The 21184-nt window shown below is 39.7% G+C and overlaps 6 non-coding genes across 6 annotated transcripts; all 6 read right to left on the reverse strand.

Moving 5' to 3' along the window:
• Positions 1-216: 216 nt before the first annotated feature.
• Positions 217-298, reverse strand: trnas-gga (transfer RNA serine (anticodon GGA)). Its single transcript has one exon. It is a non-coding gene; the product is annotated as a tRNA-Ser (tRNA).
• Positions 299-10167: 9869 nt separating this feature from the next.
• On the reverse strand, positions 10168-10239 carry trnat-cgu (transfer RNA threonine (anticodon CGU)). Its single transcript has one exon. It is a non-coding gene; the product is annotated as a tRNA-Thr (tRNA).
• A 2189-nt stretch (positions 10240-12428) lies between these two features.
• On the reverse strand, positions 12429-12500 carry trnat-cgu (transfer RNA threonine (anticodon CGU)). The gene has a single exon. It is a non-coding gene; the product is annotated as a tRNA-Thr (tRNA).
• A 2185-nt stretch (positions 12501-14685) lies between these two features.
• Positions 14686-14757, reverse strand: trnat-cgu (transfer RNA threonine (anticodon CGU)). Its single transcript has one exon. It is a non-coding gene; the product is annotated as a tRNA-Thr (tRNA).
• Positions 14758-16940: 2183 nt separating this feature from the next.
• On the reverse strand, positions 16941-17012 carry trnat-cgu (transfer RNA threonine (anticodon CGU)). Its single transcript has one exon. It is a non-coding gene; the product is annotated as a tRNA-Thr (tRNA).
• A 2190-nt stretch (positions 17013-19202) lies between these two features.
• Positions 19203-19274, reverse strand: trnat-cgu (transfer RNA threonine (anticodon CGU)). Its single transcript has one exon. It is a non-coding gene; the product is annotated as a tRNA-Thr (tRNA).
• Positions 19275-21184: the final 1910 nt, after the last annotated feature.

Raw genomic sequence — 21184 nt, forward strand, 5'->3', positions numbered from 1 at the left:
CTTGACTACAAACCTGTAACCTATGCTACTGTGGCCTATAGAGCTAGAAGGCTGGATAACCAGGTGTGTAAAGGTGTGAAGTGGGATAGATGGCCTGCAGTCCTATCCCAAATGGACAACTAATCCCTATGTACTTGTGGAGATCTGAGAGGATGCGATTGGTATAAGAAACACGACTAAACTTCCACCTCCAGAGGGGTCAAAAAAATTAATTCCCGTTGTCGGCAGGATTCAAACCTGCACTGGAAGATCCTAATGGATTTCCAGTCCATCGCCTTAATCACTCAGCCACGACAACGTTGGCAGAAGAAAACAGGCTTGTTAGGAGTGAATGGGCCACCAGGCAAAGCCTACAACTGAAATATAATGCAGTAACTGATTATAATGCAGTACCTCATTATAATGCAATAACATGAAATGTTCCCCTCATTCATTTGTTATTAACTAGAGCTTTTTTCTTATTTTCCTTGATCTTTGCTCAGCTCCAGAAGGTTTGCATTTGAGAGTGTTTATTATACATTTTATTTCACTGTGTGAAGTTGTTATTTCATCATCTTATTACTGCTAAGCAGCATGCGTCCTGAGACTGTCAGAAGTGGGATTTGAACACAAGCCTCCATGGGAGACTGCAACCTGAACGCAGCGCCTAATACCGCTCGGCCATCCTGACTAGGTATCAGGTTAAAGAGTATGGGGTAAAAGTAGAAATAGGCAATGCCTACTAAAATCACCACAGAGACCAGTAAATTTATGCACGATACTGACTTGCACTTTCAATAGTAATTTGTTTTTATCAATTAAAAACTCCAGTCATTGATTTAACCTCAATATGGCCTTCAATGGGAAAAGAGTAGAAAATCGTAATTGAATGAACGCTAAACTGGCCTCAGAATATGGCCGTTCTGATATAAATGATACAATTCCTCAGATAAGACCGAAAAAGTGTCTGTAAATATCAGCAACCATCAGGGTAAGAGTGACAACAGGTCCACATGGGGCAAATACTAACAAATGGCTTAATGGGTATTTTCAACGCAATCGTGTTATTATTTATTTTTAGGGATTAACAAGGCAGCTCACCTGTGGCTTGACATTAGATGCGGCGACTTCGATTACCCTATAGACGATATTTTTGTTCTTCCCGCCAATACAATCCACTGACAACGACCGACGAGTTGTGCGTTCCGAGATGCTTTTTGTTATTTGCCTGTTTGTGGCCCGCATGTGAAATTACGCGATTCTTGCAATTCTCTTTAAGCCTCTCATCAACTAGCTGTTTTCGCAGAATATTAAAAATACGATAGTTATTCTCTACTCATATTAACTAGGTGTCATTTACATACCTTAAGGGAACATTTTGACATTTCGTGTATGGTTAGTGAGAAAGTCCATATTGCAAATGTACTGTCCCTTACTAGACGTCCGAAAACGTTTGTAAAATTCGCGGTCGGAGTCGGGCCGTGCGGTAGGGCCGGACCTACCGGGAAGTCATCGAATGAACTTTGTCGGACATTCGGTTTCCGTTTTATAAAATAAACAAGTTTTGGACCATTTTTCCGCTATCCCGGAAATTCCCACAAGAGGGCATAAGGAATCATATGGCAATTTGGCAAAACATCACGAATCACGACGGGGCAACTTGGTGAGCGTAGGTTTGGCATAATGGGCAGTTGGCCCCGAACAAGATGGCGTCTAGGCCTCAACGGTTTTTGAGTTATGGCCATTTTTCTGGGATTAAAGGTCCAAAATGGAAATAGAGAAATTATTTTTCTACTTCAGGTCAAAGTCAAGGAGCCTCCGGTGTCAATAAAAAAAGAACCAGCCATTTATCTATCATCATTTAAGAGAAACGGAACAATGACAAATTGGTGATGTTCACAAATAGGCGTTTTTTTCCCCAACGGTTACAGATCCAGTTGCAGGGTGTTCATACAAATCTTTTTAAAGTGTGCTGCGGAGCTCTGCGAGATTTCTGTGATTTTCTATGATTTTCTGAAATAACACACACATACTAAACCCTCCGTAAATAACTCCCCAATCAGGATATGAGTTTATTTATAGCTTCCTGTGCCAACCAGAAGTGCCTTAAATGGTGTCATAGTGGCTGTTTCCAAGGGTTAAAAAGGTCAGATCTTTTCAAAACTTCATATGTGTGATTAGGCAACCCCCATAAACTGTAAGTCAGTCATTTCTCCCAACAGATGTCAAAGAAAAGCTCTCACACACACACACACAGAAAGGATGGAGTGACAAAGTGCAGTGCTTAAAGACACAGAGAGCAGGCAATGGCATTACCATAATCCCTAGGCCGTGCCGAGTTCAACGAGATATCCCGCTTGACCGTAGCTCGCTCGGTCTAGGCGCAGCGACCATTAGAATAGTAGGCCCAAAATGAAGCCTGCCCCACAATGTCATTTGCTTTTGGGTGACAGTGGGAGAACCGTTAGGGTGAGAATAAAAATTCCACCACAGGAATGTTCCTAAGGTCCTCCCGATCTGTGCAAGCCTAACCTTGACCATGTGACATTAACCCTTAACAGTAAAACAGGGTTTTTTGATCTCACAGATTACAGTGACATCTCTCCCCATAGGAATACATTGCCTGCACCCCTAAATTCAACCTGAGGCCTATGTGGGTTATGAATGCCGTATGAACCTGTCTTCGGTACCAGTCCATCAGGCCACTATGAGGTCTACCTGTGTTGATTCTAAGCTTCCTGGACCAACCGGAAGTGGTTCAAATCACCCTAAAAGTGTATATCCATACCCTGCCTGCAGTTTGATAGACATAGTGCATTCAACCCTGTGTAAATCAGTCAATTCTTAACGTAAAGACTTAAAACTCAGGATTCTGTAAAAGCATACCCCAATGAGGATATGTGTTGACTTATAGCTTCCTGTGCCAACCGGAAGTGCCATAATTGGTGTCTCAGGGGCTGTTTCGAAGGGTTAAAAAAGTCAGATCTGTCCAAAACTTCATATATGTGATTAGGCAACCCCTATGAACTGTAAATCAGTCATTTTTCCCCAAAAAATTCAAAGGAAAAATTAATCACACTAAAACACAACTTGGAAGGAGGGACGTATTGGGGTGCGTAGAGACAGACAGTGGCTACAATAGTTATTTTTGTTCGAGCTAAAAAAGAACCGTCAGACCTAGAGTTCCGAAACTTTAGAATCTTGTTCTAGACCTCATGTCGATGGTGCGTGGTGAGTTAGGTGGTTCTAGAAGGTTCTCGGACCGAGAAACAGCCTCGTACATTTGCAATACCTTCAATTCATTTTTGCATCACGAAAATGACGACATTTAGAAATGTCCCAGAGTCGCAAGACTAGGTGCATTGTGAACGTCTCGGCCCATATAGACAGACCCCAACGTTTCTGTCCGATAGCTCATTCAAGGACCCCATAGCAAGTCATGGAAAATAGTGGATTTTCATCTCCAATTAGGGTTTTTCTCGGACACCAAATGACCTATCGAGCCGAAACTTGGGATTCGGGGTCGCCTCAGCTAGGCCAACACATAACATAAGAAATGGACCCGCAGCTAGAACGTAACTACGTGTTTTATGTTTTTTTTATGGTTTGAACCGAAGGCGTTGTGAATTTTGGGCCAGCTCTGACGTATGTAATAGTTGGCTACTAAACGAGTTGGAAAAAGTGGGTTTGGTGTCAGTTTGTATCAGTTTGGTGTCATAATGATATCTAATTGACTGATGGACTCTTGTCCACTTGACTCTTGTCCATTTGCAATATGTTTAAACAGTGAGGTACCATCACCAAAAGCGACATTCTGAAATCTACCCTAACGAGCGATTGAGATGAACCAGAATAACTGCAAAGCCATCCCGAGTTCATCGGGCCAGTCAATTTCACATTCCTGCAGGATTTTTATAGCATGACAAATTCGTGATGGTACCTGCCCATTAAAACATATTGCAAATGCACAGTGACTTTGAAAAAGTAAGTAAACATAAACAAATGGACATAATGAAATCACCATTTTTTTATTTTTCGGTTACCAGTTGCACAACAATGCATGTGCATTTGCAATATGATTCTATAGTGAAAAACATCACCAAAGTGACATTCTGAAATCAACCCTAACGAACAATTTAGATGAACCAGAATCACTGCATTGCCATCCCGAGTTCATCGGGCCAGTCAATTTCACATTCCTGCAGGATTTTTATAGCATGACAAATTCGTGATGGTAAATGCCCATTGAAACATATTGCAAATGCACGTGCATTTGCAATATGATTCTATAGTGAAAAAACATCACCAAATGGACATGATGAAATCAACACAACGAGTGATGGAAATGAACAACTATCACTGCCCGGCCATCCCGAGTTCATCAGTTCAGTCAATTTTGGCCCCCCCAAAAATTGACTTTTGACTTTGACTTTTGACTTCCTATGAAATCATATTGCAAATGGACAAAACATATGCCTTATGCACAAGTAAAAAAAAAAATATGATAATACAAGTTGACAAAGGTATAGTTTGAGCAAAGTATAGTTTGAATTTTGAGCATGACAAATTCGTGATGGTACCTGCCCATTAAAACATATTGCAAATGCACAGTGACTTTGAAAAAGTAAGAAAACATAAACAAATGGACATGATGAAATCACAATTTTTTTATTTTTGGGTTACCAGTTGCACAACAATGCACGTGCATTTGCAATATGATTCTATAGTGAAAAAACATCACCAAATGGACATTCTGAAATCAACACTAACGAGCGATTGAGATGAACCAGAATCACTGCCCAGCCATCGCGAATTCATCTGGCCAGTCCATTTCACCTTCCTGCAGGATTTTTATAGCATGACAAATTCGTGATGGTAAATGCCCATTGAAACATATTGCAAATGCACGTGCATTTGCAATATGATTCTATAGTGAAAAAACATCACCAAATGGACATGATGAAATCAACACAACGAGTGATGGAAATGAACAACTATCACTGCCCGGCCATCCCGAGTTCATCAGTTCAGTCAATTTTGGCCCCCCAAAAAATTTACTTTTGACTTTGACTTTTGACTTCCTATGAAATCATTTTGCAAATGGACAAAACATGTGCCTTATGCACAAGTAAAAAAATAAAAATTATGATAATACAAGTTGACAAAAGTATAGTTTGAGCAAAGTATAGTTTGAATTTTGATCATGCCAAATTTGTGATGGTACATGCCCATTGAACCATATTGCAAATGCACAGTGACTTTGCAAAAGTAAGAAAACATAAACAAATCGACATAATGAAATCACCATATTTTTATTTTTGGGTTACCAGTTGCACAACAATGCACGCGCATTTGCAATATGATTCAATGGTGAAAAAAACATCACCAAATGGACATGATGAAATCAACACAACGAGTGATGGAAATGAACAACTATCACTGCCCGGCCATCCCGAGTTCATCAGTTCAGTCAATTTTGGCCCCCCAAAAAATTGACCTTTGACTTTGACTTTTGACTTCCTATGAAATCATATTGCAAATGGACAAATCATGTTCCTTATGTACAAGTAAAAAAATAAATTATGATAATAACATTTTACAAAAGTATATTCATACAGTTCTTACATTTGATTAATTGTCTTAAAATCGAAACAATTTCGGAAAACGGTCCAGAAAGCACTTTTTTTAGTTTTTAAAGTTTAAAAAAAAAAATCACATTTTCAAATGGACAAAACATATGCCTTATGCACAAGTAAAAAAAAATAAAAAAATAATGATAATAAAATACGAATAAAGTATGTTGATACAGTTCTTATACGTGTGTAATTGACACAAAATTCGAAAGAATTTTGAAAAACGGTCCAGAAAGCACTTTTTTAAGGGTGTGTGAAGTTTTTTATAAAATGTTGACATTTTTGACTTTTGACTTTTGACTTCCTATGAAATCATATTGCAAATGGACAAAACATATGCCTTATGTGCATGTAATTAAAAAAAAAATGTATGATAACAAAATTGGACAAAAGTATATTCATACAGTTCTTACACATGTGTCATTGACAAAAAAATCGAAAGAATTTCGAAAAACGGTCCAGAAAGCACTTTTTTAAGGGGTGATACGTTTTTGACAAAAAAATCATTTTTTCAAAATTTTGCTTTTGGATGTTGACTTGGGTTGCATTTCCAATATGAAAAACCCAGGTGGAGCGCACTCGCCCCCTGTTGGATTTTTGAAGTGTTACAACTGGCAATTGCCATATGGCATTTGCAATATACTTTGCATGAATCAACGCCACATCGGGTGGTATTGGACATCGTGTATATGGTTTGTCCAATGCCAATATGTTGCCATTCATTTTTGTCCATTTCAGGGGGGTATTCCCTGAAATCTGTGGCTTGACTACAAACCTATAACCTATGCTACTGTGGCCTATAGAGCTAGAAGGCTGGATAACCAGGTGTGTAAAGGTGTGAAGTGGGATAGATGGCCTGCAGTCCTATCCCAAATGGACAACTAATCCCTATGTACTTGTGGAGATCTGAGAGGATGCGATTGGTATAAGAAACACGACTAAACTTCCACCACCGGAGGGGTCAAAAAAATGCATTTTCGTTGTCGGCAGGATTCGAACCTGCGCAGGAAGATCCTAATTGATTTCTAGTCCATCGCCTTAACCACTCGGCCACGACAACGTTGACAGAAGAAAACAGGCTTGTTAGGAGTGAATGGGCCAAAAGGCATAGCCTACAGAAAGTGACAATTTAACAACTGAAAGATAATGCAGTAACTCATTATAATGCAATAACACAAAATGTTACCCTCATTCATTCGTTATTAAGTACAGCTGTTTTCTTATTTAACCTTGATCTTCGCTCACCTCCAGAAGGTCTGCATTTGAGAGTGTTTATTATGAATTGTTATTTCACTGTGTGAAGTTGTCATTTCATCATTCTTATTATTACTGCTAAGCAGCATGACTCCTGAGAGGCACTAAACAACTGTCAGAAGTGGGATTTGAACCCATGCCTCCATGGGAGACTGCGAACTGAACTTGCACTTTCAATAGTAATTTGTTTTTATCAATTAAAAAGTCCAGTCATTGATTCAACCTCAACATGGCCTTCAATGGAAAGAGTAGTAAATCGTCATTGAATGAGCGCTAAACTGGCCTCAGAATATGGCCATTCTGATATAAATGATACAATTCCTCAGATAAGACCGAAAAAGTGTCTGGAAATATCAGCAACCATCAGGGTAAGAGTGACAACAGGTCCACATGGGGGAAATCTTAACAAATGGCTTAATGGGTCATTTCAATGCAATCGTGATATTATTTATTTTTAGGGTTTAACAAGGCAGCTCACCTGTGACTTGACATTAGATGCGGCGACTTCGATTACCCTATAGACAATATTTTTGTTCTTCCCGCCAATACAATCCACTGACAACGACCGACGAGTTGTGCGTTCCGAGATGCTTTTTGTTATTTGCCTGTTTGTGGCCCGCATGTGAAATTACGCGATTCTTGCAATTCTCTTTAAGCCTCTCATCAACTAGCTGTTTTCGCAGAATATAAAAAATACGATAGTTATTCTCTACTCATATTAACTAGGTGTCATTTACATTACCTTAAGTCATTTATTTTTCAACTGGATTTTACAAAGGTGCATGACATGCAGGCGCTAAAAAGTTGTCAGGAGTGGGTTTCAAACCATGCCTATAGGGGAGTCTGCGTTCTGAATGACTTAATGGTTATTTTCAATGCAATCATGTTTTTTATTTTTATTTTAAAGTTTAACAAGGTTTCTCACCTGTTACCTGTGGCTTGACTTTAGATGTGGCCAGTTCGATTACCCTGCAGACTATAAGAGTGTCTTCAGAATATGGCCATTTTGACATGAATTTAAAAATGCCTCAGATAGGACCAAAAAAGTGTCTGGAGCTTCCCGTCAGGGTAAGAGTGACAACAGGTTTCCACATTTCAAAATGGGGGAAATCTTAGCAAATGGCTTAATGGTTATTCATGAGAATCATGTTGTTGTATTGTTGAGTGTATCATGGGATCTCACCTGAAATCTGTGGCTTGACTACAAACCTGTAACCTATGCTACTGTGGCCTATAGAGCTAGAAGGCTGGATAACCAGGTGTGTAAAGGTGTGAAGTGGGATAGATGGCCTGCACTCCTATCCCAAATGGACAACTAATCCCTATGTACTTGTGGAGATCTGAGAGGATGCGATTGGTATAAGAAACACGACTAAACTTCCACCTCCGGAGGGGTCAAGAAAATGGATTTTCGTTGTACGCAGGATTCGAACCAGCGCAGAAAGATCCTAATGGATTTCTAGTCCATCGCCTTAACCACTCGGCAACGACAACGTTGACAGAAGAAAACAGGCTTGTTAGGAGTGAATGGGCCAAAAGGCATAGCCTACAGAAAGTGATAATTTAACAACTGAAAGATAATGCAGTAACTCATTATAATACAATAACACAAAATGTTACCCTCATTCATTCGTTATTAAGTACAGCTGTTTTCTTATTTAACCTTGATCTTCGCTCACCTCCAGAAGGTCTGCATTTGAGAGTGTTCATTATGAATTGTTATTTCACTGTGTGAAGTTGTCATTTCATCATTCTTATTATTACTGCTAAGCAGCATGACTCCTGATAGGCACTAAACAACTGTCAGAAGTGGGATTTGAACCCACGCCTACATCGGCGACTGCGACCTGAACGCAGCGCCTTAGACCACTCGGCCATCCTGACTACAGCACAGCAACTGGGAATCGGGTTAAAGAGTATGCGGTAAAAGTAAAAATATGGACAACGCTCTAAAATCACCACAGAGACCAGTACAATTATGCACGATACTGACTTGCACTTTCAATAGTCATTTGTTTTTATCAATTAAAAAGTCCAGTCATTGATTTAACCTCAATATGGCCTTCAATGGGAAAGAGTAGTAAATCGTCATTGAATGAGCGCTAAACTGGCCTCAGAATATGGCCATTCTGATATAAATGATAAAATTCCTCAGATAAGACCGAAAAAGTGTCTGGAAATATCAGCAACAATCAGGGTAAGAGTGACAACATGTCCACATGGGGGAAATCTTAACAAATGGCTTAATGGGTCATTTCAACGCAATCGTGTTATTATTTATTTTTAGGGTTTAACAAGGCTGCTCACCTGTGACTTGACATTAGATGCGGCGACTTCGATTACCCTGCAGACGATATTTTTGTTCTTCCCGCCAATACAATCCACTGACAACGACCGACGAGTTGTGCGTTCCGAGATACTTTTTGTTATTTGCCTGTTTGTGGCCCGCATCTGATATTGCGCGATTCTTGCAATTCTCTTTAAGCCTCTCATCAACTAGCTGTTTTCGCAGAATATTAAAAATACGATAGTTATTCTCTACTCATATTAACTAGGTGTCATTTACAATCTAAATGGACCAAAAAGAGACAATAGAACAAACTTTCAATGGCAATGTGAGAAAATGATGGGAACTAGTCTGGCCCTAAATCAGATTAATTGTGTTTTTTTTAAGTAGGCCAGGGTGGGATCAGCCAGCGGCGGCTTCCCACATGCGGGATTGATTTGCAGTCTGGAAGCGGAGGGGTGAACATCTCCTGCTCTGACTGCAGCTGGAAGGGACTGCTGCGCGAGGACTAGGCCGCCTGTTAGTGCTTTGATAAGGCGGAGCTTTACCTAGCATAGACTTACAGATGACCTGGAGCCAGTGGTTCTGGCGACGAATATGTAGCGAGGGCCAGCCGACTAGAGCATACAGGTCGCAGTGGCCCTATCAAGACAATTTACCTTTTCTTTACACTGTTGTGATGAAAGTACATTTCCATAATATCAGCTATCTACCATAAACGTTGAACAGGGATTGAACCCATGTGCTCCAGTTAACAAAAACAGATGACTTTGCACATCTATTTCATTCTTAGAATGTCAACATTGTGGAAAGTGGGAGTTGTGCAAAAGCTAATTTAACAAGTGAATACTCCCCAAGTTGGGGAATACTGTAGGACAGCAAAAATGTGAAGTGGCTCTATCGAAGAGATACTTCCCCTTAATATAATAGTTGTGTTCAAATATTGATACAACATGACTTTTTTACAAAGTCCCCCAATGAATGAAAATGTGGAATGTGAAGTCTTTTCTATAGAGGCACGGATGGGATTTGAACCCATGATCTTCGGTTTACGAGACCGACGCCTTACCACTTGGCCACCATGCCACCCTATGCTATATAAATACATCAACATTCTGGAAAGTAGTAGTTGTGCAAATGTGATTTTGACACACAAACTCAGTGGAGAAAGGACCTCATACATATATAGCATGCACTCCCCCTCTGAGCTTCCATCCCATTTCATTTGCAGATAAAACGCAATATCAATACAATGTACTTTATATATACACCACTCCATTGAAACTACAATGAAATGATAGCAGCAATTCTTAAAACAGGTATGGACAGGGATCGAAAACATGAACTTCAGTTTTTGAAAATGATGCCATAAAAGTTGGCAACCATGCCACTTCTGTTCTATAAATGTACTAACAGGGATTGAAAACATGTTCTTCAGATTACAATACCAAATGATTTAGCACATCTCTGTTTCCTGCTTAGAATTTCAACATTCTGGAAAGTAGAAGTTGGGTCTTTGCAAAAAAAAACATGGAGAAGCTGAGGATTGAACCCAGGACCTCATACATGCAAAGCATGCGCTCTACCACTAAGCTACAACCCCTTTCTTAGGAAAAAAAAAATGGTTTCTTATTTTTTTAAATTTCTCCTTTATTATACCAGGTAAGCCAGTTAAGAACAAGTTCTCATACACAACTGCGACCTGGCCAAGATAAAGCAAAGCAGTGCAACACAAACAACAACACAGAGTTACACAAGGAACAAACAAGCGCACAGTCAATAACAAAATAGAAGGGGACATTTTTTAAAAAGGCAATAAATAGGCCATAGTAGCGAAGTAATCACATTTTAGCAAATGAACACTGGAGTGATAGATGAGCAGATGATGATGTGCAAGTAGAAATCCTGGTGTGCAAAAGTGCAGAAAGTAAATAAAAACAACATGGCGATGAGGTAGGTAGATTGGGTGGGCTATTTACAGATGGGCAATGTACAGCTGCAGCGATCGGTTAGCTGCTCAGATAGCTGATGTTTAAAGTTAGCAGTGTTGCCAACTCCTCAGTAAGGAAAGTAGCTATTGGCTGTCCTAAAAGACGCTAGAAGTCGCTACATGACGTCATCACCTAATTTGCATAATTGGCCATGATCATGTAATTGTGATGGACGCTGTTGGAGAGAGGAATAACTCCGTGGGAGAGACAAGAAGTGAGTAAAAAACACCCTAAATATGTTTAGAACTACAAATTAACTTTCTTCTGTTGATTCTTCTTTTTTTTAATGTCACAATTCCAACCCTCCTCCTTTATCCGGGCTTGGGACCAACAAAAGTGACCCAAAAGAGACACTCTGGCGGAGCAACTTAGTTTTTAATTGTATTTTTAATTGTATTTTTTTGTTTTTCAGTTTAGTTTTCTTAATTTGGTTTGGTTTTTAACCTTATGGTCCACTTAGGAGCCTACAACAAGTCACAGTAAAACATACACATTTTAACCATAACATTTAAAATAAAAAACAATCTATACAAGTCTACATTAACAATCTAAATGGACCAAAAAGAGACAATAGAACAAACTTTCAATGGCAATGTGAGAAAATGATGGGAACTAGTCTGGCCCTAATTCAGATTAATTGTGTTTTTTTTAAGTAGGCCAGGGCGGGATCAGCCAGCGGCGGCTTCCCACATGTGGGATTGATTTGCAGTCTGGAAGCGGAGGGGTGAACATCTCCTGCTCTGACTGCAGCTGGAAGGGACTGCTGCGCGTGGACTAGGCCGCCTGTTAGTGCTTTGATAAGGTGGAGCTTTACCTAGCATAGACTTACAGATGACCTGGAGCCAGTGGTTCTGGCGACGAATATGTAGCGAGGGCCAGCCGACTAGAGCATACAGGTCGCAGTGGCCCTATCAAGACAATTGACCTTTTCTTTACACTGTTGTGATGAAAGTAAATTTCCATAATATCAGCTATCTACCATAAACGTCGAACAGGGATTGAACCCATGTGCTCCAGTTAACAAAAACAGATGACTTTGCACATCTATTTCATTCTTAGAATGTCAACATTGTGGAAAGTGGGAGTTGTGCAAAAGCTAATTTAACAAGTGAATACTCCCCAAGTTGGGGAATACTGTAGGACAGCAAAAATGTGAAGTGGCTCTATCGAAGAGATACTTCCCCTTAATATAATAGTTGTGTTCAAATATTGATACAACATGACTTTTTTACAAAGTCCCCCAATGAATGAAAATTTCCAAGGAATGTGAAGTCTTTTCTATAGAGGCACGGATGGGATTTGAACCCATGATCTTCGGTTTACGAGACCGACGCCTTACCACTTGGCCACCATGCCACCCTATGCTATATATATACATCAACATTCTGGAAAGTAGTAGTTGTGCAAATGTGATTTTGACACACAAACTCAGTGGAGAAAGGACCTCATATATAGCATGCACTCCCCCTCTGAGCTTCCATCCCATTTCATTTGCAGATAAAACGCAATATCAATACAATGTACTTTATATATACACCACTCCATTGAAACTACAATGAAATGATAGCAGCAATTCTTAAAACAGGTACGGACAGGGATCGAAAACATGAACTTCAGTTTTTGAAAATGATGCCATAAAAGTTGGCAACCATGCCACTTCTGTTCTATAAATGTACTAACAGGGATTGAAAACATGTTCTTCAGATTACAATACCAAATGATTTAGCACATCTCTGTTTCCTGCTTAGAATTTCAACATTCTGGAAAGTAGAAGTTGGGTCTTTGCAAAAAAAACCATGGAGAAGCTGAGGATTGAACCCAGGACCTCATACATGCAAAGCATGCGCTCTACCACTAAGCTATAACGCCTTTCTTAGGAAAAAAAAAATGGTTTCTTATTTTTTTAAATTTCTCCTTTATTATACCAGGTAAGCCAGTTAAGAACAAGTTCTCATACACAACTGCGACCTGGCCAAGATAAAGCAAAGCAGTGCAACACAAACAACAACACAGAGTTACACAAGGAACAAACAAGCGCACAGTCAATAACAAAATAGAAGGGGACATTTTTTAAAAAGGCAATAAATAGGCCATAGTAGCGAAGTAATCACATTTTAGCAAATGAACACTGGAGTGATAGATGAGCAGATGATGATGTGCAAGTAGAAATCCTGGTGTGCAAAAGTGCAGAAAGTAAATAAAAACAACATGGCGATGAGGTAGGTAGATTGGGTGGGCTATTTACAGATGGGCAATGTACAGCTGCAGCGATCGGTTAGCTGCTCAGATAGCTGATGTTTAAAGTTAGCAGTGTTGCCAACTCCTCAGTAAGGAAAGTAGCTATTGGCTGTCCTAAAATACGCTAGAAGTCGCTACATGACGTCATCACCTAATTTGCATAATTGGCCATGATCATGTAATTGTGATGGACGCTGTTGGAGAGAGGAATAACTCCGTGGGAGAGACAAGAAGTGAGTAAAAAACACCCTAAATATGTTTAGAACTACAAATTAACTTTCTTCTGTTGATTCTTCTTTTTTTTAATGTCACAATTCCAACCCTCCTCCTTTATCCGGGCTTGGGACCAACAAAAGTGACCCAAAAGAGACACTCTGGCGGAGCAACTTAGTTTTTAATTGTATTTTTAATTGTATTTTTTTGTTTTTCAGTTTAGTTTTCTTAATTTGGTTTGGTTTTTAACCTTATGGTCCACTTAGGAGCCTACAACAAGTCACAGTAAAACATACACATTTTAACCATAACATTTAAAATAAAAAACAATCTATACAAGTCTACATTAACAATCTAAATGGACCAAAAAGAGACAATAGAACAAACTTTCAATGGCAATGTGAGAAAATGATGGGAACTAGTCTGGCCCTAATTCAGATTAATTGTGTTTTTTTTAAGTAGGCCAGGGCGGGATCAGCCAGCGGCGGCTTCCCACATGTGGGATTGATTTGCAGTCTGGAAGCGGAGGGGTGAACATCTCCTGCTCTGACTGCAGCTGGAAGGGACTGCTGCGCGTGGACTAGGCCGCCTGTTAGTGCTTTGATAAGGTGGAGCTTTACCTAGCATAGACTTACAGATGACCTGGAGCCAGTGGTTCTGGCGACGAATATGTAGCGAGGGCCAGCCGACTAGAGCATACAGGTCGCAGTGGCCCTATCAAGACAATTGACCTTTTCTTTACACTGTTGTGATGAAAGTAAATTTCCATAATATCAGCTATCTACCATAAACGTCGAACAGGGATTGAACCCATGTGCTCCAGTTAACAAAAACAGATGACTTTGCACATCTATTTCATTCTTAGAATGTCAACATTGTGGAAAGTGGGAGTTGTGCAAAAGCTAATTTAACAAGTGAATACTCCCCAAGTTGGGGAATACTGTAGGACAGCAAAAATGTGAAGTGGCTCTATCGAAGAGATACTTCCCCTTAATATAATAGTTGTGTTCAAATATTGATACAACATGACTTTTTTACAAAGTCCCCCAATGAATGAAAATTTCCAAGGAATGTGAAGTCTTTTCTATAGAGGCACGGATGGGATTTGAACCCATGATCTTCGGTTTACGAGACCGACGCCTTACCACTTGGCCACCATGCCACCCTATGCTATATATATACATCAACATTCTGGAAAGTAGTAGTTGTGCAAATGTGATTTTGACACACAAACTCAGTGGAGAAAGGACCTCATATATAGCATGCACTCCCCCTCTGAGCTTCCATCCCATTTCATTTGCAGATAAAACGCAATATCAATACAATGTACTTTATATATACACCACTCCATTGAAACTACAATGAAATGATAGCAGCAATTCTTAAAACAGGTACGGACAGGGATCGAAAACATGAACTTCAGTTTTTGAAAATGATGCCATAAAAGTTGGCAACCATGCCACTTCTGTTCTATAAATGTACTAACAGGGATTGAAAACATGTTCTTCAGATTACAATACCAAATGATTTAGCACATCTCTGTTTCCTGCTTAGAATTTCAACATTCTGGAAAGTAGAAGTTGGGTCTTTGCAAAAAAAACCATGGAGAAGCTGAGGATTGAACCCAGGACCTCATACATGCAAAGCATGCGCTCTACCACTAAGCTATAACGCCTTTCTTAGGAAAAAAAAAATGGTTTCTTATTTTTTTAAATTTCTCCTTTATTATACCAGGTAAGCCAGTTAAGAACAAGTTCTCATACACAACTGCGACCTGGCCAAGATAAAGCAAAGCAGTGCAACACAAACAACAACACAGAGTTACACAAGGAACAAACAAGCGCACAGTCAATAACAAAATAGAAGGGGACATTTTTTAAAAAGGCAATAAATAGGCCATAGTAGCGAAGTAATCACATTTTAGCAAATGAACACTGGAGTGATAGATGAGCAGATGATGATGTGCAAGTAGAAATCCTGGTGTGCAAAAGTGCAGAAAGTAAATAAAAACAACATGGCGATGAGGTAGGTAGATTGGGTGGGCTATTTACAGATGGGCAATGTACAGCTGCAGCGATCGGTTAGCTGCTCAGATAGCTGATGTTTAAAGTTAGCAGTGTTGCCAACTCCTCAGTAAGGAAAGTAGCTATTGGCTGTCCTAAAATACGCTAGAAGTCGCTACATGACGTCATCACCTAATTTGCATAATTGGCCATGATCATGTAATTGTGATGGACGCTGTTGGAGAGAGGAATAACTCCGTGGGAGAGACAAGAAGTGAGTAAAAAACACCCTAAATATGTTTAGAACTACAAATTAACTTTCTTCTGTTGATTCTTCTTTTTTTTAATGTCACAATTCCAACCCTCCTCCTTTATCCGGGCTTGGGACCAACAAAAGTGACCCAAAAGAGACACTCTGGCGGAGCAACTTAGTTTTTAATTGTATTTTTAATTGTATTTTTTTGTTTTTCAGTTTAGTTTTCTTAATTTGGTTTGGTTTTTAACCTTATGGTCCACTTAGGAGCCTACAACAAGTCACAGTAAAACATTAACATTTTAACCATAACATTTTAAATAAAAAACAATCTATACAAGTCTACATTAACAATCTAAATGGACCAAAAAGAGACAATAGAACAAACTTTCAATGGCAATGTGAGAAAATGATGGGAACTAGTCTGGCCCTAATTCAGATTAATTGTGTTTTTTTTAAGTAGGCCAGGGCGGGATCAGCCAGCGGCGGCTTCCCACATGCGGGATTGATTTGCAGTCTGGAAGCGGAGGGGTGAACATCTCCTGCTCTGACTGCAGCTGGAAGGGACTGCTGCGCGTGGACTAGGCCGCCTGTTAGTGCATTGATAAGGCGGAGCTTTACCTAGCATAGACTTACAGATGACCTGGAGCCAGTGGTTCTGGCGACGAATATGTAGCGAGGGCCAGCCGACTAGAGCATACAGGTCGCAGTGGCCCTATCAAGACAATTGACCTTTTCTTTACACTGTTGTGATGAAAGTAAATTTCCATAATACCAGCTATCTACCATAAACGTCGAACAGGGATTGAACCCATGTGCTCCAGTTAACAAAAACAGATGACTTTGCACATCTATTTCATTCTTAGAATGTCAACATTGTGGAAAGTGGGAGTTGTGCAAAAGCTAATTTAACAAGTGAATACTCCCCAAGTTGGGGAATACTGTAGGACAGCAAACATGTTAAGTGGCTCTATCGTAGAGATACTTCCCCTTAATATAATAGTTGTGTTCAAACATTGATACAACATGACTTTTCTACAGTCCCCCAATGAATGAAAATTTCCAGGGAAATTGAAGTCTTTTCTATAGAGGCACGGATGGGATTTGAACCCATGATGTTCGGTTTACGAGACCGACGCCGTACCACTTGGCCACCATGCCACCCTATGCTTTATATATACATCAACATTCTGGAAAGTAGTAGTTGTGCAAATGTGAATTTGGCACACAAACTCAGAGGAGAAAGGACCTCATATATAGCATGCACTCCCCCTCTGAGCTTCCATCCCATTTCATTTGCAGATAAAACGCAATATCAATACAATGTACTTTATATATACACCACTCCATTGAAACTACAATGAAATGATAGCAGCAATTCTTAAAACAGGTACGGACAGGGATCGAAAACATGAACTTCAGTTTTTGAAAATTATGCCATAAAAGTTGGCAACCATGCCACTTCTGTTCTATAAATGTACTAACAGGGATTGAAAACATGTTCTTCAGATTACAAGACCAAATGATTTAGCACATCTCTGTTTCCTGCTTAGAATTTCAACATTCTGGAAAGTAGAAGTTGGGTCTTTGCAAAAAAAAACATGGAGAAGCTGAGGATTGAACCCAGGACCTCATACATGCAAAGCATGCGCTCTACCACTAAGCTACAACCCCTTTCTTAGGAAAAAAAAAATGGTTTCTTATTTTTTTAAATTTCTCCTTTATTATACCAGGTAAGCCAGTTAAGAACAAGTTCTCATACACAACTGCGACCTGGCCAAGATAAAGCAAAGCAGTGCAACACAAACAACAACACAGAGTTACACAAGGAACAAACAAGCGCACAGTCAATAACAAAATAGAAGGGGACATTTTTTAAAAAGGCAATTAATAGGCCATAGTAGCAAAGTAATCACAATTTAGCAAATGAACACTGGAGTGATAGATGAGCAGATGATGATGTGCAAGTAGAAATACTGGTGTGCAAAAGTGCAGAAAGTAAATAAAAACAATATGGCGATGAGGTAGGTAGATTGGGTGGGCTATTTACAGATGGGCAATGTACAGCTGCAGCGATCGGTTAGCTGCTCAGATAGCTGATGTTTAAAGTTAGCAGTGTTGCCAACTCCTCAGTAAGGAAAGTAGCTATTGGCTGTCCTAAAAGACGCTAGAAGTCGCTACATGACGTCATCACCTAATTTGCATAATTGGCCATGATCATGTAATTGTGATGGACGCTGTTGGAGAGAGGAATAACTCCGTGGGAGAGACAAGAAGTGAGTAAAAAACACCCTAAATATGTTTAGAACTACAAATTAACTTTCTTCTGTCGATTCTTCTTTTTTTTATGTCACAATTCCAACCCTCCTCCTTTATCCGGGCTTGGGACCAACAAAAGTGACCCAAAAGAGACACTCTGGCGGAGCAACTTAGTTTTTAATTGTATTTTTAATTGTATTTTTTTGTTTTTCAGTTTAGTTTTCTTAATTTGGTTTGGTTTTTAACCTTATGGTCCACTTAGGAGCCTACAACAAGTCACAGTAAAACATTAACATTTTAACCATAACATTTAAAATAAAAAAAAATCTATACAAGTCTACATTAACAATATAAATGGACCAAAAAGAGACAATAGAAAAAACTTTCAATGGCAATGTGAGAAAATGATGGGTACTAGTCTGGCCCTAATTCAGATTAATTGTGTTTTTTTTAAGTAGGCCAGGGCGGGATCAGCCAGCGGCGGCTTCCCACATGCGGGATTGATTTGCAGTCTGGAAGCGGAGGGGTGAACATCTCCTGCTCTGACTGCAGCTGGAAGGGACTGCTGCGCGTGGACTAGGCCGCCTGTTAGTGCTTTGATAAGGCGGAGCTTTACCTAGCATAGACTTACAGATGACCTGGAGCCAGTGGTTCTGGCGACGAATATGTAGCGAGGGCCAGCCGACTAGAGCATACAGGTCGCAGTGGCCCTATCAAGACAATTTACCTTTTCTTTACACTGTTGTGATGAAAGTAAATTTCCATAATATCAGCTATCTACCATAAACGTCGAACAGGGATTGAACCCATGTGCTCCAGTTAACAAAAACAGATGACTTTGCACATCTATTTCATTCTTAGAATGTCAACATTGTGGAAAGTGGGAGTTGTGCAAAAGCTAATTTAACAAGTGAATACTCTCACAAGACAAGTTGGGGAATACTGTAGGACAGCAAACATGTGAAGTGGCTCTATCGTAGAGATACTTCCCCTTAATATAATAGTTGTGTTCAAATATTGATACAACATGACTTTTCTACAAAGTCCCCCAATGAATGAAAATTTCCAGGGAAATTGAAGTCTTTTCTATAGAGGCGCGGATGGGATTTGAACCCATGATCTTCGGTTTACGAGACCGACGCCGTACCACTTGGCCACCATGCCACCCTATGCTTTATATATACATCAACATTCTGGAAAGTAGTAGTTGTGCAAATGTGAATTTGGCACACAAACTCAGAGGAGAAAGGACCTCATATATAGCATGCACTCCCCCTCTGAGCTTCCATCCCATTTCATTTGCAGATAAAACGCAATATCAATACAATGTACTTTATATATACACCACTCCATTGAAACTACAATGAAATGATAGCAGCAATTCTTAAAACAGGTACGGACAGGGATCGAAAACATGAACTTCAGTTTTTGAAAATTATGCCATAAAAGTTGGCAACCATGCCACTTCTGTTCTATAAATGTACTAACAGGGATTGAAAACATGTTCTTCAGATTACAAGACCAAATGATTTAGCACATCTCTGTTTCCTGCTTAGAATTTCAACATTCTGGAAAGTAGAAGTTGGGTCTTTGCAAAAAAAAACATGGAGAAGCTGAGGATTGAACCCAGGACCTCATACATGCAAAGCATGCGCTCTACCACTAAGCTACAACCCCTTTCTTAGGAAAAAAAAAATGGTTTCTTATTTTTTTAAATTTCTCCTTTATTATACCAGGTAAGCCAGTTAAGAACAAGTTCTCATACACAACTGCGACCTGGCCAAGATAAAGCAAAGCAGTGCAACACAAACAACAACACAGAGTTACACAAGGAACAAACAAGCGCACAGTCAATAACAAAATAGAAGGGGACATTTTTTAAAAAGGCAATTAATAGGCCATAGTAGCAAAGTAATCACAATTTAGCAAATGAACACTGGAGTGATAGATGAGCAGATGATGATGTGCAAGTAGAAATACTGGTGTGCAAAAGTGCAGAAAGTAAATAAAAACAATATGGCGATGAGGTAGGTAGATTGGGTGGGCTATTTACAGATGGGCAATGTACAGCTGCAGCGATCGGTTAGCTGCTCAGATAGCTGATGTTTAAAGTTAGCAGTGTTGCCAACTCCTCAGTAAGGAAAGTAGCTATTGGCTGTCCTAAAAGACGCTAGAAGTCGCTACATGACGTCATCACCTAATTTGCATAATTGGCCATGATCATGTAATTGTGATGGACGCTGTTGGAGAGAGGAATAACTCCGTGGGAGAGACAAGAAGTGAGTAAAAAACACCCTAAATATGTTTAGAACTACAAATTAACTTTCTTCTGTCGATTCTTCTTTTTTTTATGTCACAATTCCAACCCTCCTCCTTTATCCGGGCTTGGGACCAACAAAAGTGACCCAAAAGAGACACTCTGGCGGAGCAACTTAGTTTTTAATTGTATTTTTAATTGTATTTTTTTGTTTTTCAGTTTAGTTTTCTTAATTTGGTTTGGTTTTTAACCTTATGGTCCACTTAGGAGCCTACAACAAGTCACAGTAAAACATTAACATTTTAACCATAACATTTAAAATAAAAAAAAATCTATACAAGTCTACATTAACAATATAAATGGACCAAAAAGAGACAATAGAAAAAACTTTCAATGGCAATGTGAGAAAATGATGGGTACTAGTCTGGCCCTAATTCAGATTAATTGTGTTTTTTTTAAGTAGGCCAGGGCGGGATCAGCCAGCGGCGGCTTCCCACATGCGGGATTGATTTGCAGTCTGGAAGCGGAGGGGTGAACATCTCCTGCTCTGACTGCAGCTGGAAGGGACTGCTGCGCGTGGACTAGGCCGCCTGTTAGTGCTTTGATAAGGCGGAGCTTTACCTAGCATAGACTTACAGATGACCTGGAGCCAGTGGTTCTGGCGACGAATATGTAGCGAGGGCCAGCCGACTAGAGCATACAGGTCGCAGTGGCCCTATCAAGACAATTTACCTTTTCTTTACACTGTTGTGATGAAAGTAAATTTCCATAATATCAGCTATCTACCATAAACGTCGAACAGGGATTGAACCCATGT

Source organism: Oncorhynchus mykiss, chromosome 29 (genome assembly GCF_057628025.1).
Source record: "Oncorhynchus mykiss isolate SJ-2025 chromosome 29, ASM5762802v1, whole genome shotgun sequence".
Classification (NCBI taxonomy): Eukaryota; Metazoa; Chordata; class Actinopteri; order Salmoniformes; family Salmonidae; genus Oncorhynchus; species Oncorhynchus mykiss.